The 17,690-nt window shown below is 28.4% G+C and overlaps 1 long non-coding RNA gene across 50 annotated transcripts in view; it reads right to left on the reverse strand.

The window, feature by feature from the left end:
* The window catches only part of LOC127734955 (uncharacterized), a 42,337-nt gene that overhangs the window by 10,548 nt on the left and 14,099 nt on the right, over nucleotides 1-17,690 (reverse strand). For 2 of the 50 annotated variants that reach the window (XR_007997842.1, XR_007997833.1), the window contains exons 4-6: nucleotides 3,161-3,334; nucleotides 2,221-2,303; nucleotides 250-440 (exon numbers count right to left, since the gene is read on the reverse strand). This is a non-coding gene — a long non-coding RNA (uncharacterized LOC127734955). The other 48 variants (XR_007997848.1, XR_007997855.1, XR_007997845.1 and 45 more) reach the window with 47 other exon arrangements.

The raw sequence follows: 17,690 nt of genomic DNA on the forward strand, positions 1-17,690 counted from the left end.
CTCCCAATGAATGAAACAGTCTTGCCGTTTGTTGTACTAGTCTCCCCTTGAAGGAAAAATTCTCTCTGAATTTTACTTTTCGTGATTTGAAAGCTTTATTCATGTTCCTGCAAACCATATATTAAATTGATAAATTCTTTTTTTTTTCTGTTGTAAATGTGAAAAATAAGAAAACGGTTGTTGCCTTCTGTACTTTTATCACATATTTTTAGAGAATATACAGAAATTGTATTGCCTAATTGTACTTACATTATTTCTTTAATGGCCACACATCAGACTTGGAAGATGATCAATGTAATAATCTTCCTTGGAGCTGCTGTTCTTGCTTCTTTATTTTTTTCATGGCAGACTCACAGAGCCTCAGAGTTAGTTGAAGATTTATGTTACCATCTTCCTTGGAACTACTATCCCTGCTCGGCTGCTTTATTTTTTTTTTCACTCTGCATGTAGATGGAAATCAGATAGTTATTGTATATATGTACCACTCAGAAAGGTGTCTGATTCCCCCAAACGTGTCCATATGACGTCAATGAACTGCAAAATATGACTTGTTGCTAAAGGGCATCAAAACGTGTTCTGTTTATGAATGCCCAAACGTATCCAGTCTATATGGAACCAAAGGGTTTTTTTAAAAAGCCCAGAAACAACTTCTGCAGGAAGCCTGTCGTGCAATACCTTCATACATTATAAAGATATTTAGGCATCACCAGAGTATATTAGTACAAAATAATTCACTAAGTAAACGATGATCTACACTGTACAAAACTAGTTAATTGCGTTTTCTGTGTAATAGTTTACTCTATATATGCTTGAAATATTTGCCACTGGCATTAAGCAATCAACGGTCAATAGTTAAATTAAGCTTGCAATAATGCTTAATATAAACAACCGACGTTGAACAAATTAATGCTAATAAATGACCACTGACTGTATTAACAGTGAAGCACTGGGAAAACATGCAATATAAATTGTATTAGATTTCTTAATTATGAAGTACCTCCAACTGTAATTTAAAACAATGACAATTCTATTGATGAAAAATTAATAAACCACTGTAAGTAAAAATAGCTTATTTTGTCATCCTTTTTCTTACACTGTGTCTGTTTATTTAAAAGCAGAAGTCCCGGTGCACATTGTACCATATCTTGGATATTTGTCTATGCGGATTACTATATCTTTCCTCCAGTTGTCCTTAGATAGCTGCTTCGATTTATTTTTAAAATCCAACCCAAACCCGACGTCTTCTATCGTGTCCCCCATCATTATTTAGCCGTAAACTTCACAAGAGACATATAAGCGCTAAAAGTTTTGAGACGTTCTGGTGCTTTAAACTGGACACATTTTGGCGAATAATAATTATTGGACAAGTTTGGGGGAGTGAAATCGGTCACGTTTGGGCGATTTAAGATTCTAAGGACACGTTTGGGGGAAGCGGACATGTTTGGGGGGATGGAAACGTTTGGGAGTGTTACATATATATCATGATTTCTTCAACTACTCTTAAATATGTTCACCAAAGTTAAACTGAATCTTGAACAGTTTGTACATTTACAATTTAACTTTTTTAAATATTACTTTTGCACATATGCAGTTTTAGTTGTTAATTCTACAGGTCTTTGAAGCATTTCATATTAGTGTTGATATATCAAAGGACAGATGGGCATCTCACATCATCCTTTGGGCTCTCAGTTAATTGTCATCTGAGTTTTTGGACATTTAAGAAATTTTATTGTCTGGAGTTAGAAACCAAATTATTTTTATTCCCCCAAGTATTCTGTTGTCTGGTCACTATCTTCAGTTCCAACTTGTTTGGCTGCCATATCTAAAGCTATAGGGAGCCATGCTGTGTTCCTTTGAATTGAAAGGTGTGTCACAGTCTTTGAAGTTTGCTCCTAATTATGAATGGCTAATAAACTTTTAGGCCACAAACGGTCAAAATTATTACACAGATAAGAAGACTAAAAAAAAAAACCCAAAATAATCAACTTTTTCGACAAATTGCACAGACTGTAAGCTTACATGATGTTACTTCTTTCAGTCTTTCTTAAATCACAGAGTACTAGAATGTCTTAACACAGAGTAGGTTACCTATCAAACAGTTCTATACTCTCTAGTCAATTCGGTAACATGAAAATATTAATTTGAAAGCTATAAATATTAAACCCAGTTGTGATTAAAAAACCAAGCAATTTTCCCAGGGGAAACTGATTCTATTATTACCTAACAAGGTTTAACCTAACTCATCTTCATCTTCTATGTACAATGGAACCATCTTCAAGCTGTACCACTGAAACTTCTCGGGCCTGCATTTGTAACAAAAACAAAAATTGTAAGAGAGTGATGTGTTGGATAACTTCTGGCACAAATAATTTACCGTTAATTCAGAAACACTATTGCGAGGTTTTATTAATCTGAATAATGCGACAGGTTGAGTATTGCAATAATAAGAAACTCCGATTCCAATATCTGTATAAAAACTTTCCTGAAATTCAATAATGTCCATAATGTAAAAATCGCAATAATAAATGCACACAATAATTTCTGAATTTACAGAGTTTGCTTTGGTAAGAGAAACACAAAAGTATGAATTGGTGATGAGTATAGATTGTAGGATATCTTTATATATATAACTGCTGGTATATCTGTATTTGACTTCAGTATTGAAGACTTTTTAATAATATAATCATTATATCGAAATTAATGTGCGTGTCAAATTATCAGAAGTTGGTGGCTAACCAAAACAATCTGATGTATACATTTTGAACAGAAATGATTAAAATTCAACTGAATTTCAAACAATCTAAATCAAGTCATATTTTCCAAATTACTTTTTAAAAAATCGACTAAATATGTAGATAAACATTGGCAATCGGAAACTTTACTTTCGTTCAGATGAGACTATTAGAGAAAGGGTTTCCAAATTGTAAATGTTGAGAGACTATTTGCTGTTATAATTAATTCAGAAATTAATGTGATGCATGTTTTAATTCAAATCCTAAATTGGAGTACAAGTATACTTTTTTCATTCGAGTATAAATTTGAAAAAGAAATTTTGGACTAATTTGTAATAAATTTTCAAGCTGTTTCTCCAGGGAAAACTGATTTTATTACCTTACAACTAATAACAGTTTAAGTACAATTGTAACGACAAAATACATACATCATCATCTAGGCATCTACAATTAATCATCTCCAGCTCTAGGAGTGTTATTTCGTCTTCTTCTCTCTGGGCTCCCGTCTATCTGTAATACATATTCAAATCATTTTAATATCTATCAGACAACTATTAATAAATAAAAAAAAAAATATACTTACTTTCTGATGCATATGTTACCTGTCTTGATGTAAATATCCTGGGGCTGGTATCTGAAACAAAAACAAAATAAGTTCAAAAATATTGAACCAAATATAAAACTTAAAAAATTTGCTACTTTAATTTTTTTTTCTTTCAAATTATCTATAAAGAAAAACTGGCATTAATGGCAGCCATCATCATTGGTCAATTGCTCTTTTTGACTGTAAATCATTAACTTATTTTCATTTTAAATCTATATTTCAAACAGTCATGAAGACCGTTTAATGATATAATCATTATTTCCGAAATTAATGTGCGTGTCAAATTATCAGAAGTTGGTGGCTAACCAAAACAATCTGATGTATACATTTTGAACAGAAATGATTAAAATTCAACTGAATTTCAAACAATCTAAATCAAGTCATATTTTCCAAATTACTTTTTAAAAAATCGACTAAATATGTAGATAAACATTAGCAATCGGAAACTTTACTTTCGTTCAGGTGAGACTATTAGAGAAAGGGTTTCCAAATTGTAAATGTTGAGAGACTATTTGCTGTTATAATTAATTCAGAAATTAATGTGATGCATGTTTTAATTCAAATCCTAAATTGGAGTACAAGTATACTTTTTTCATTCGAGTATAAATTTGAAAAAGAAATTTTGGACTAATTTGTAATAAATTTTCAAGCTGTTTCTCCAGGGAAAACTGATTTTATTACCTTACAACTAATAACAGTTTAAGTACAATTGTAACGACAAAATACATACATCATCATCTAGGCATCTACAATTAATCATCTCCAGCTCTAGGAGTGTTATTTCGTCTTCTTCTCTCTGGGCTTCCGTCTATCTGTAATACATATTCAAATCATTTTAATATCTATCAGACAACTATTAATAAATAAAAAAAAAATATACTTACTTTCTGATGCATATGTTACCTGTCCTGATGTAAATATCCTGGGGCTGGTATCTGAAACAAAAACAAAATAAGTTCAAAAATATTGAACCAAATATAAAACTTAAAAAATTTGCTACTTTAATTTTTTTTTCTTTCAAATTATCTATAAAGAAAAACTGGCATTAATGGCAGCCATCATCATTGGTCAATTGCTCTTTTTGACTGTAAATCATTAACTTATTTTCATTTTAAATCTATATTTCAAACAGTCATGAAGACCGTTTAATGATATAATCATTATTTCCGAAATTAATGTGCGTGTCAAATTATCAGAAGTTGGTGGCTAACCAAAACAATCTGATGTATACATTTTGAACAGAAATGATTAAAATTCAACTGAATTTCAAACAATCTAAATCAAGTCATATTTTCCAAATTACTTTTTAAAAAATCGACTAAATATGTAGATAAACATTAGCAATCGGAAACTTTACTTTTGTTCAGGTGAGACTATTAGAGAAAGGGTTTCCAAATTGTAAATGTTGAGAGACTATTTGCTGTTATAATTAATTCAGAAATTAATGTGATGCATGTTTTAATTCAAATCCTAAATTGGAGTACAAGTATACTTTTTTCATTCGAGTATAAATTTGAAAAAGAAATTTTGGACTAATTTGTAATAAATTTTCAAGCTGTTTCTCCAGGGAAAACTGATTTTATTACCTTACAACTAATAACAGTTTAAGTACAATTGTAACGACAAAATACATACATCATCATCTAGGCATCTACAATTAATCATCTCCAGCTCTAGGAGTGTTATTTCGTCTTCTTCTCTCTGGGCTTCCGTCTATCTGTAATACATATTCAAATCATTTTAATATCTATCAGACAACTATTAATAAATAAAAAAACAAATATACTTACTTTCTGATGCATATGTTACCTGTCCTGATGTAAATATCCTGGGGCTGGTATCTGAAACAAAAACAAAATAAGTTCAAAAATATTGAACCAAATATAAAACTTAAAAAATTTGCTACTTTAATTTTATTTTCTTTCAAAATATCTATAAAGAAAAACTGGCATTAATGGCAGCCATCATCATTGGTCAATTGCTCTTTTTGACTGTAAATCATTAACTTATTTTCATTTTAAATCTATATTTCAAACAGTCATGAAGACCGTTTAATGATATAATCATTATTTCCGAAATTAATGTGCGTGTCAAATTATCAGAAGTTGGTGGCTAACCAAAACAATCTGATGTATACATTTTGAACAGAAATGATTAAAATTCAACTGAATTTCAAACAATCTAAATCAAGTCATATTTTCCAAATTACTTTTTAAAAAATCGACTAAATATGTAGATAAACATTGGCAATCGGAAACTTTACTTTCGTTCAGGTGAGACTATTAGAGAAAGGGTTTCCAAATTGTAAATGTTGAGAGACTATTTGCTGTTATAATTAATTCAGAAATTAATGTGATGCATGTTTTAATTCAAATCCTAAATTGGAGTACAAGTATACTTTTTTCATTCGAGTATAAATTTGAAAAAGAAATTTTGGACTAATTTGTAATAAATTTTCAAGCTGTTTCTCCAGGGAGAACTGATTTTATTACCTTACAACTAATAACAGTTTAAGTACAATTGTAACGACAAAATACATACATCATCATCTAGGCATCTACAATTAATCATCTCCAGCTCTAGGAGTGTTATTTCGTCTTCTTCTCTCTGGGCTTCCGTCTATCTGTAATACATATTCAAATCATTTTAATATCTATCAGACAACTATTAATAAATAAAAAAAAAATATACTTACTTTCTGATGCATATGTTACCTGTCCTGATGTAAATATCCTGGGGCTGGTATCTGAAACAAAAACAAAATAAGTTCAAAAATATTGAACCAAATATAAAACTTAAAAAATTTGCTACTATGATTTTTTTTTCTTTCAAAATATCTATAAAGAAAAACTGGCATTAATGGCAGCCATCATCATTGGTCAATTGCTCTTTTTGACTGTAAATCATTAACTTATTTTCATTTTAAATCTATATTTCAAACAGTCATGAAGACCGTTTAATGATATAATCATTATTTCCGAAATTAATGTGCGTGTCAAATTATCAGAAGTTGGTGGCTAACCAAAACAATCTGATGTATACATTTTGAACAGAAATGATTAAAATTCAACTGAATTTCAAACAATCTAAATCAAGTCATATTTTCCAAATTACTTTTTAAAAAATCGACTAAATATGTAGATAAACATTAGCAATCGGAAACTTTACTTTCGTTCAGGTGAGACTATTAGAGAAAGGGTTTCCAAATTGTAAATGTTGAGAGACTATTTGCTGTTATAATTAATTCAGAAATTAATGTGATGCATGTTTTAATTCAAATCCTAAATTGGAGTACAAGTATACTTTTTTCATTCGAGTATAAATTTGAAAAAGAAATTTTGGACTAATTTGTAATAAATTTTCAAGCTGTTTCTCCAGGGAAAACTGATTTTATTACCTTACAACTAATAACAGTTTAAGTACAATTGTAACGACAAAATACATACATCATCATCTAGGCATCTACAATTAATCATCTCCAGCTCTAGGAGTGTTATTTCGTCTTCTTCTCTCTGGGCTTCCGTCTATCTGTAATACATATTCAAATCATTTTAATATCTATCAGACTATTAATAAATAAAAAAAAAATATACTTACTTTCTGATGCATATGTTACCTGTCCTGATGTAAATATCCTGGGGCTGGTATCTGAAACAAAAACAAAATAAGTTCAAAAATATTGAACCAAATATAAAACTTAAAAAATTTGCTACTTTAATTTTTTTTTCTTTCAAAATATCTATAAAGAAAAACTGGCATTAATGGCAGCCATCATCATTGGTCAATTGCTCTTTTTGACTGTAAATCATTAACTTATTTTCATTTTAAATCTATATTTCAAACAGTAATGAAGACCGTTTAATGATATAATCATTATTTCCGAAATTAATGTGCGTGTCAAATTATCAGAAGTTGGTGGCTAACCAAAACAATCTGATGTATACATTTTGAACAGAAATGATTAAAATTCAACTGAATTTCAAACAATCTAAATCAAGTCATATTTTCCAAATTACTTTTTAAAAAATCGACTAAATATGTAGATAAACATTGGCAATCGGAAACTTTACTTTCGTTCAGGTGAGACTATTAGAGAAAGGGTTTCCAAATTGTAAATGTTGAGAGACTATTTGCTGTTATAATTAATTCAGAAATTAATGTGATGCATGTTTTAATTCAAATCCTAAATTGGAGTACAAGTATACTTTTTTCATTCGAGTATAAATTTGAAAAAGAAATTTTGGACTAATTTGTAATAAATTTTCAAGCTGTTTCTCCAGGGAGAACTGATTTTATTACCTTACAACTAATAACAGTTTAAGTACAATTGTAACGACAAAATACATACATCATCATCTAGGCATCTACAATTAATCATCTCCAGCTCTAGGAGTGTTATTTCGTCTTCTTCTCTCTGGGCTTCCGTCTATCTGTAATACATATTCAAATCATTTTAATATCTATCAGACAACTATTAATAAATAAAAAAAAAATATACTTACTTTCTGATGGATATGTTACCTGTCCTGATGTAAATATCCTGGGGCTGGTATCTGAAACAAAAACAAAATAAGTTCAAAAATATTGAACCAAATATAAAACTTAAAAAATTTGCTACTTTGATTTTTTTTTCTTTCAAAATATCTATAAAAAGAAAAACTGGCATTAATGGCAGCCATCATCATTGGTCAATTGCTCTTTTTGACTGTAAATCATTAACTTATTTTCATTTTAAATCTATATTTCAAACAGTCATGAAGACTGTTTAATGATATAATCATTATTTCCGAAATTAATGTGCGTGTCAAATTATCAGAAGTTGGTGGCTAACCAAAACAATCTGATGTATACATTTTGAACAGAAATGATTAAAATTCAACTGAATTTCAAACAATCTAAATCAAGTCATATTTTCCAAATTACTTTTTAAAAAATCGACTAAATATGTAGATAAACATTGGCAATCGGAAACTTTACTTTTGTTCAGGTGAGACTATTAGAGAAAGGGTTTCCAAATTGTAAATGTTGAGAGACTATTTGCTGTTATAATTAATTCAGAAATTAATGTGATGCATGTTTTAATTCAAATCCTAAATTGGAGTACAAGTATACTTTTTTCATTCGAGTATAAATTTGAAAAAGAAATTTTGGACTAATTTGTAATAAATTTTCAAGCTGTTTCTCCAGGGAAAACTGATTTTATTACCTTACAACTAATAACAGTTTAAGTACAATTGTAACGACAAAATACATACATCATCATCTAGGCATCTACAATTAATCATCTCCAGCTCTAGGAGTGTTATTTCGTCTTCTTCTCTCTGGGCTTCCGTCTATCTGTAATACATATTCAAATCATTTTAATATCTATCAGACAACTATTAATAAATAAAAAAAAAATATACTTACTTTCTGATGCATATGTTACCTGTCCTGATGTAAATATCCTGTGGCTGGTATCTGAAACAAAAACAAAATAAGTTCAAAAATATTGAACCAAATATAAAACTTAAAAAATTTGCTACTTTAATTTTTTTTTCTTTCAAAATATCTATAAAGAAAAACTGGCATTAATGGCAGCCATCATCATTGGTCAATTGCTCTTTTTGACTGTAAATCATTAACTTATTTTCATTTTAAATCTATATTTCAAACAGTCATGAAGACCGTTTAATGATATAATCATTATTTCCGAAATTAATGTGCGTGTCAAATTATCAGAAGTTGGTGGCTAACCAAAACAATCTGATGTATACATTTTGAACAGAAATGATTAAAATTCAACTGAATTTCAAACAATCTAAATCAAGTCATATTTTCCAAATTACTTTTTAAAAAATCGACTAAATATGTAGATAAACATTGGCAATCGGAAACTTTACTTTCGTTCATGTGAGACTATTAGAAAAAGGGTTTCCAAATTGTAAATGTTGAGAGACTATTTGCTGTTATAATTAATTCAGAAATTAATGTGATGCATGTTTTAATTCAAATCCTAAATTGGAGTACAAGTATACTTTTTTCATTCGAGTATAAATTTGAAAAAGAAATTTTGGACTAATTTGTAATAAATTTTCAAGCTGTTTCTCCAGGGAAAACTGATTTTATTACCTTACAACTAATAACAGTTTAAGTACAATTGTAACGACAAAATACATACATCATCATCTAGGCATCTACAATTAATCATCTCCAGCTCTAGGAGTGTTATTTCGTCTTCTTCTCTCTGGGCTTCCGTCTATCTGTAATACATATTCAAATCATTTTAATATCTATCAGACAACTATTAATAAATAAAAAAAAAATATACTTACTTTCTGATGCATATGTTACCTGTCCTGATGTAAATATCCTGTGGCTGGTATCTGAAACAAAAACAAAATAAGTTCAAAAATATTGAACCAAATATAAAACTTAAAAAATTTGCTACTTTAATTTTTTTTTCTTTCAAAATATCTATAAAGAAAAACTGGCATTAATGGCAGCCATCATCATTGGTCAATTGCTCTTTTTGACTGTAAATCATTAACTTATTTTCATTTTAAATCTATATTTCAAACAGTCATGAAGACCGTTTAATGATATAATCATTATTTCCGAAATTAATGTGCGTGTCAAATTATCAGAAGTTGGTGGCTAACCAAAACAATCTGATGTATACATTTTGAACAGAAATGATTAAAATTCAACTGAATTTCAAACAATCTAAATCAAGTCATATTTTCCAAATTACTTTTTAAAAAATCGACTAAATATGTAGATAAACATTGGCAATTGGAAACTTTACTTTCGTTCAGGTGAGACTATTAGAGAAAGGGTTTCCAAATTGTAAATGTTGAGAGACTATTTGCTGTTATAATTAATTCAGAAATTAATGTGATGCATGTTTTAATTCAAATCCTAAATTGGAGTACAAGTATACTTTTTTCATTCGAGTATAAATTTGAAAAAGAAATTTTGGACTAATTTGTAATAAATTTTCAAGCTGTTTCTCCAGGGAAAACTGATTTTATTACCTTACAACTAATAACAGTTTAAGTACAATTGTAACGACAAAATACATACATCATCATCTAGGCATCTACAATTAATCATCTCCAGCTCTAGGAGTGTTATTTCGTCTTCTTCTCTCTGGGCTTCCGTCTATCTGTAATACATATTCAAATCATTTTAATATCTATCAGACAACTATTAATAAATAAAAAAAAAATATACTTACTTTCTGATGCATATGTTACCTGTCCTGATGTAAATATCCTGGGGCTGGTATCTGAAACAAAAACAAAATAAGTTCAAAAATATTGAACCAAATATAAAACTTAAAAAATTTGCTACTTTAATTTTTTTTTCTTTCAAAATATCTATAAAGAAAAACTGGCATTAATGGCAGCCATCATCATTGGTCAATTGCTCTTTTTTGACTGTAAATCATTAACTTATTTTCATTTTAAATCTATATTTCAAACAGTAATGAAGACCGTTTAATGATATAATCATTATTTCCGAAATTAATGTGCGTGTCAAATTATCAGAAGTTGGTGGCTAACCAAAACAATCTGATGTATACATTTTGAACAGAAATGATTAAAATTCAACTGAATTTCAAACAATCTAAATCAAGTCATATTTTCCAAATTACTTTTTAAAAAATCAACTAAATATGTAGATAAACATTGGCAATCGGAAACTTTACTTTTGTTCAGGTGAGACTATTAGAGAAAGGGTTTCCAAATTGTAAAAGTTGAGAGACTATTTGCTGTTATAATTAATTCAGAAATTAATGTGATGCATGTTTTAATTCAAATCCTAAATTGGAGTACAAGTATACTTTTTTCATTCGAGTATAAATTTGAAAAAGAAATTTTGGACTAATTTGTAATAAATTTTCAAGCTGTTTCTCCAGGGAGAACTGATTTTATTACCTTACAACTAATAACAGTTTAAGTACAATTGTAACGACAAAATACATACATCATCATCTAGGCATCTACAATTAATCATCTCCAGCTCTAGGAGTGTTATTTCGTCTTCTTCTCTCTGGGCTTCCGTCTATCTGTAATACATATTCAAATCATTTTAATATCTATCAGACAACTATTAATAAATAAAAAAAAAATATACTTACTTTCTGATGCATATGTTACCTGTCCTGATGTAAATATCCTGGGGCTGGTATCTGAAACAAAAACAAAATAAGTTCAAAAATATTGAACCAAATATAAAACTTAAAAAATTTGCTACTTTGATTTTTTTTTCTTTCAAAATATCTATAAAAAGAAAAACTGGCATTAATGGCAGCCATCATCATTGGTCAATTGCTCTTTTTGACTGTAAATCATCAACTTATTTTCATTTTAAATCTATATTTCAAACAGTCATGAAGACCGTTTAATGATATAATCATTATTTCCGAAATTAATGTGCGTGTCAAATTATCAGAAGTTGGTGGCTAACCAAAACAATCTGATGTATACATTTTGAACAGAAATGATTAAAATTCAACTGAATTTCAAACAATCTAAATCAAGTCATATTTTCCAAATTACTTTTTAAAAAATCGACTAAATATGTAGATAAACATTGGCAATCGGAAACTTTACTTTCGTTCATGTGAGACTATTAGAAAAAGGGTTTCCAAATTGTAAATGTTGAGAGACTATTTGCTGTTATAATTAATTCAGAAATTAATGTGATGCATGTTTTAATTCAAATCCTAAATTGGAGTACAAGTATACTTTTTTCATTCGAGTATAAATTTGAAAAAGAAATTTTGGACTAATTTGTAATAAATTTTCAAGCTGTTTCTCCAGGGAAAACTGATTTTATTACCTTACAACTAATAACAGTTTAAGTACAATTGTAACGACAAAATACATACATCATCATCTAGGCATCTACAATTAATCATCTCCAGCTCTAGGAGTGTTATTTCGTCTTCTTCTCTCTGGGCTTCCGTCTATCTGTAATACATATTCAAATCATTTTAATATCTATCAGACAACTATTAATAAATAAAAAAAAAATATACTTACTTTCTGATGCATATGTTACCTGTCCTGATGTAAATATCCTGGGGCTGGTATCTGAAACAAAAACAAAATAAGTTCAAAAATATTGAACCAAATATAAAACTTAAAAAATTTGCTACTTTAATTTTTTTTTCTTTCAAAATATCTATAAAGAAAAACTGGCATTAATGGCAGCCATCATCATTGGTCAATTGCTCTTTTTGACTGTAAATCATTAACTTATTTTCATTTTAAATCTATATTTCAAACAGTCATGAAGACCGTTTAATGATATAATCATTATTTCCGAAATTAATGTGCGTGTCAAATTATCAGAAGTTGGTGGCTAACCAAAACAATCTGATGTATACATTTTGAACAGAAATGATTAAAATTCAACTGAATTTCAAACAATCTAAATCAAGTCATATTTTCCAAATTACTTTTTAAAAAATCGACTAAATATGTAGATAAACATTGGCAATCGGAAACTTTACTTTCGTTCATGTGAGACTATTAGAAAAAGGGTTTCCAAATTGTAAATGTTGAGAGACTATTTGCTGTTATAATTAATTCAGAAATTAATGTGATGCATGTTTTAATTCAAATCCTAAATTGGAGTACAAGTATACTTTTTTCATTCGAGTATAAATTTGAAAAAGAAATTTTGGACTAATTTGTAATAAATTTTCAAGCTGTTTCTCCAGGGAAAACTGATTTTATTACCTTACAACTAATAACAGTTTAAGTACAATTGTAACGACAAAATACATACATCATCATCTAGGCATCTACAATTAATCATCTCCAGCTCTAGGAGTGTTATTTCGTCTTCTTCTCTCTGGGCTTCCGTCTATCTGTAATACATATTCAAATCATTTTAATATCTATCAGACAACTATTAATAAATAAAAAAAAAATATACTTACTTTCTGATGCATATGTTACCTGTCCTGATGTAAATATCCTGGGGCTGGTATCTGAAACAAAAACAAAATAAGTTCAAAAATATTGAACCAAATATAAAACTTAAAAAATTTGCTACTTTAATTTTTTTTTCTTTCAAAATATCTATAAAGAAAAACTGGCATTAATGGCAGCCATCATCATTGGTCAATTGCTCTTTTTGACTGTAAATCATTAACTTATTTTCATTTTAAATCTATATTTCAAACAGTAATGAAGACCGTTTAATGATATAATCATTATTTCCGAAATTAATGTGCGTGTCAAATTATCAGAAGTTGGTGGCTAACCAAAACAATCTGATGTATACATTTTGAACAGAAATGATTAAAATTCAACTGAATTTCAAACAATCTAAATCAAGTCATATTTTCCAAATTACTTTTTAAAAAATCGACTAAATATGTAGATAAACATTGGCAATCGGAAACTTTACTTTCGTTCAGGTGAGACTATTAGAGAAAGGGTTTCCAAATTGTAAATGTTGAGAGACTATTTGCTGTTATAATTAATTCAGAAATTAATGTGATGCATGTTTTAATTCAAATCCTAAATTGGAGTACAAGTATACTTTTTTCATTCGAGTATAAATTTGAAAAAGAAATTTTGGACTAATTTGTAATAAATTTTCAAGCTGTTTCTCCAGGGAAAACTGATTTTATTACCTTACAACTAATAACAGTTTAAGTACAATTGTAACGACAAAATACATACATCATCATCTAGGCATCTACAATTAATCATCTCCAGCTCTAGGAGTGTTATTTCGTCTTCTTCTCTCTGGGCTTCCGTCTATCTGTAATACATATTCAAATCATTTTAATATCTATCAGACAACTATTAATAAATAAAAAAAAAATATACTTACTTTCTGATGCATATGTTACCTGTCCTGATGTAAATATCCTGGGGCTGGTATCTGAAACAAAAACAAAATAAGTTCAAAAATATTGAACCAAATATAAAACTTAAAAAATTTGCTACTTTAATTTTTTTTTCTTTCAAAATATCTATAAAGAAAAACTGGCATTAATGGCAGCCATCATCATTGGTCAATTGCTCTTTTTGACTGTAAATCATTAACTTATTTTCATTTTAAATCTATATTTCAAACAGTCATGAAGACCGTTTAATGATATAATCATTATTTCCGAAATTAATGTGCGTGTCAAATTATCAGAAGTTGGTGGCTAACCAAAACAATCTGATGTATACATTTTGAACAGAAATGATTAAAATTCAACTGAATTTCAAACAATCTAAATCAAGTCATATTTTCCAAATTACTTTTTAAAAAATCGACTAAATATGTAGATAAACATTGGCAATCGGAAACTTTACTTTCGTTCAGGTGAGACTATTAGAGAAAGGGTTTCCAAATTGTAAATGTTGAGAGACTATTTGCTGTTATAATTAATTCAGAAATTAATGTGATGCATGTTTTAATTCAAATCCTAAATTGGAGTACAAGTATACTTTTTTCATTCGAGTATAAATTTGAAAAAGAAATTTTGGACTAATTTGTAATAAATTTTCAAGCTGTTTCTCCAGGGAAAACTGATTTTATTACCTTACAACTAATAACAGTTTAAGTACAATTGTAACGACAAAATACATACATCATCATCTAGGCATCTACAATTAATCATCTCCAGCTCTAGGAGTGTTATTTTGTAATAAATTTTCAAGCTGTTTCTCCAGGGAAAACTGATTTTATTACCTTACAACTAATAACAGTTTAAGTACAATTGTAACGACAAAATACATACATCATCATCTAGGCATCTACAATTAATCATCTCCAGCTCTAGGAGTGTTATTTCGTCTTCTTCTCTCTGGGCTTCCGTCTATCTGTAATACATATTCAAATCATTTTAATATCTATCAGACAACTATTAATAAATAAAAAAAAAATATACTTACTTTCTGATGCATATGTTACCTGTCCTGATGTAAATATCCTGGGGCTGGTATCTGAAACAAAAACAAAATAAGTTCAAAAATATTGAACCAAATATAAAACTTAAAAAATTTGCTACTTTAATTTTTTTTTCTTTCAAAATATCTATAAAGAAAAACTGGCATTAATGGCAGCCATCATCATTGGTCAATTGCTCTTTTTGACTGTAAATCATTAACTTATTTTCATTTTAAATCTATATTTCAAACAGTCATGAAGACCGTTTAATGATATAATCATTATTTCCGAAATTAATGTGCGTGTCAAATTATCAGAAGTTGGTGGCTAACCAAAACAATCTGATGTATACATTTTGAACAGAAATGATTAAAATTCAACTGAATTTCAAACAATCTAAATCAAGTCATATTTTCCAAATTACTTTTTAAAAAATCGACTAAATATGTAGATAAACATTGGCAATCGGAAACTTTACTTTCCTTCAGGTGAGACTATTAGAGAAAGGGTTTCCAAATTGTAAATGTTGAGAGACTATTTGCTGTTATAATTAATTCAGAAATTAATGTGATGCATGTTTTAATTCAAATCCTAAATTGGAGTACAAGTATACTTTTTTCATTCGAGTATAAATTTGAAAAAGAAATTTTGGACTAATTTGTAATAAATTTTCAAGCTGTTTCTCCAGGGAAAACTGATTTTATTACCTTACAACTAATAACAGTTTAAGTACAATTGTAACGACAAAATACATACATCATCATCTAGGCATCTACAATTAATCATCTCCAGCTCTAGGAGTGTTATTTCGTCTTCTTCTCTCTGGGCTTCCGTCTATCTGTAATACATATTCAAATCATTTTAATATCTATCAGACAACTATTAATAAATAAAAAAAAAATATACTTACTTTCTGATGCATATGTTACCTGTCCTGATGTAAATATCCTGGGGCTGGTATCTGAAACAAAAACAAAATAAGTTCAAAAATATTGAACCAAATATAAAACTTAAAAAATTTGCTACTTTAATTTTTTTTTTCTTTCAAAATATCTATAAAGAAAAACTGGCATTAATGGCAGCCATCATCATTGGTCAATTGCTCTTTTTGACTGTAAATCATTAACTTATTTTCATTTTAAATCTATATTTCAAACAGTCATGAAGACTGTTTAATGATATAATCATTATTTCCGAAATTAATGTGCGTGTCAAATTATCAGAAGTTGGTGGCTAACCAAAACAATCTGATGTATACATTTTGAACAGAAATGATTAAAATTCAACTGAATTTCAAACAATCTAAATCAAGTCATATTTTCCAAATTACTTTTTAAAAAATCGACTAAATATGTAAATAAACATTGGCAATCGGAAACTTTACTTTCGTTCATGTGAGACTATTAGAAAAAGGGTTTCCAAATTGTAAATGTTGAGAGACTATTTGCTGTTATAATTAATTCAGAAATTAATGTGATGCATGTTTTAATTCAAATCCTAAATTGGAGTACAAGTATACTTTTTTCATTCGAGTATAAATTTGAAAAAGAAATTTTGGACTAATTTGTAATAAATTTTCAAGCTGTTTCTCCAGGGAAAACTGATTTTATTACCTTACAACTAATAACAGTTTAAGTACAATTGTAACGACAAAATACATACATCATCATCTAGGCATCTACAATTAATCATCTCCAGCTCTAGGAGTGTTATTTCGTCTTCTTCTCTCTGGGCTTCCGTCTATCTGTAATACATATTCAAATCATTTTAATATCTATCAGACAACTATTAATAAATAAAAAAAAAATATACTTACTTTCTGATGCATATGTTACCTGTCCTGATGTAAATATCCTGGGGCTGGTATCTGAAACAAAAACAAAATAAGTTCAAAAATATTGAACCAAATATAAAACTTAAAAAATTTGCTACTTTAATTTTTTTTTCTTTCAAAATATCTATAAAGAAAAACTGGCATTAATGGCAGCCATCATCATTGGTCAATTGCTCTTTTTGACTGTAAATCATTAACTTATTTTCATTTTAAATCTATATTTCAAACAGTCATGAAGACTGTTTAATGATATAATCATTATTTCCGAAATTAATGTGCGTGTCAAATTATCAGAAGTTGGTGGCTAACCAAAACAATCTGATGTATACATTTTGAACAGAAATGATTAAAATTCAACTGAATTTCAAACAATCTAAATCAAGTCATATTTTCCAAATTACTTTTTAAAAAATCGACTAAATATGTAGATAAACATTGGCAATCGGAAACTTTACTTTCGTTCATGTGAGACTATTAGAAAAAGGGTTTCCAAATTGTAAATGTTGAGAGACTATTTGCTGTTATAATTAATTCAGAAATTAATGTGATGCATGTTTTAATTCAAATCCTAAATTGGAGTACAAGTATACTTTTTTCATTCGAGTATAAATTTGAAAAAGAAATTTTG

The sequence above is a fragment of the Mytilus californianus genome, unplaced genomic scaffold (assembly GCF_021869535.1).
Source record: "Mytilus californianus isolate M0D057914Y unplaced genomic scaffold, xbMytCali1.0.p SCAF_3, whole genome shotgun sequence".
Classification (NCBI taxonomy): domain Eukaryota; kingdom Metazoa; phylum Mollusca; class Bivalvia; order Mytilida; family Mytilidae; genus Mytilus; species Mytilus californianus.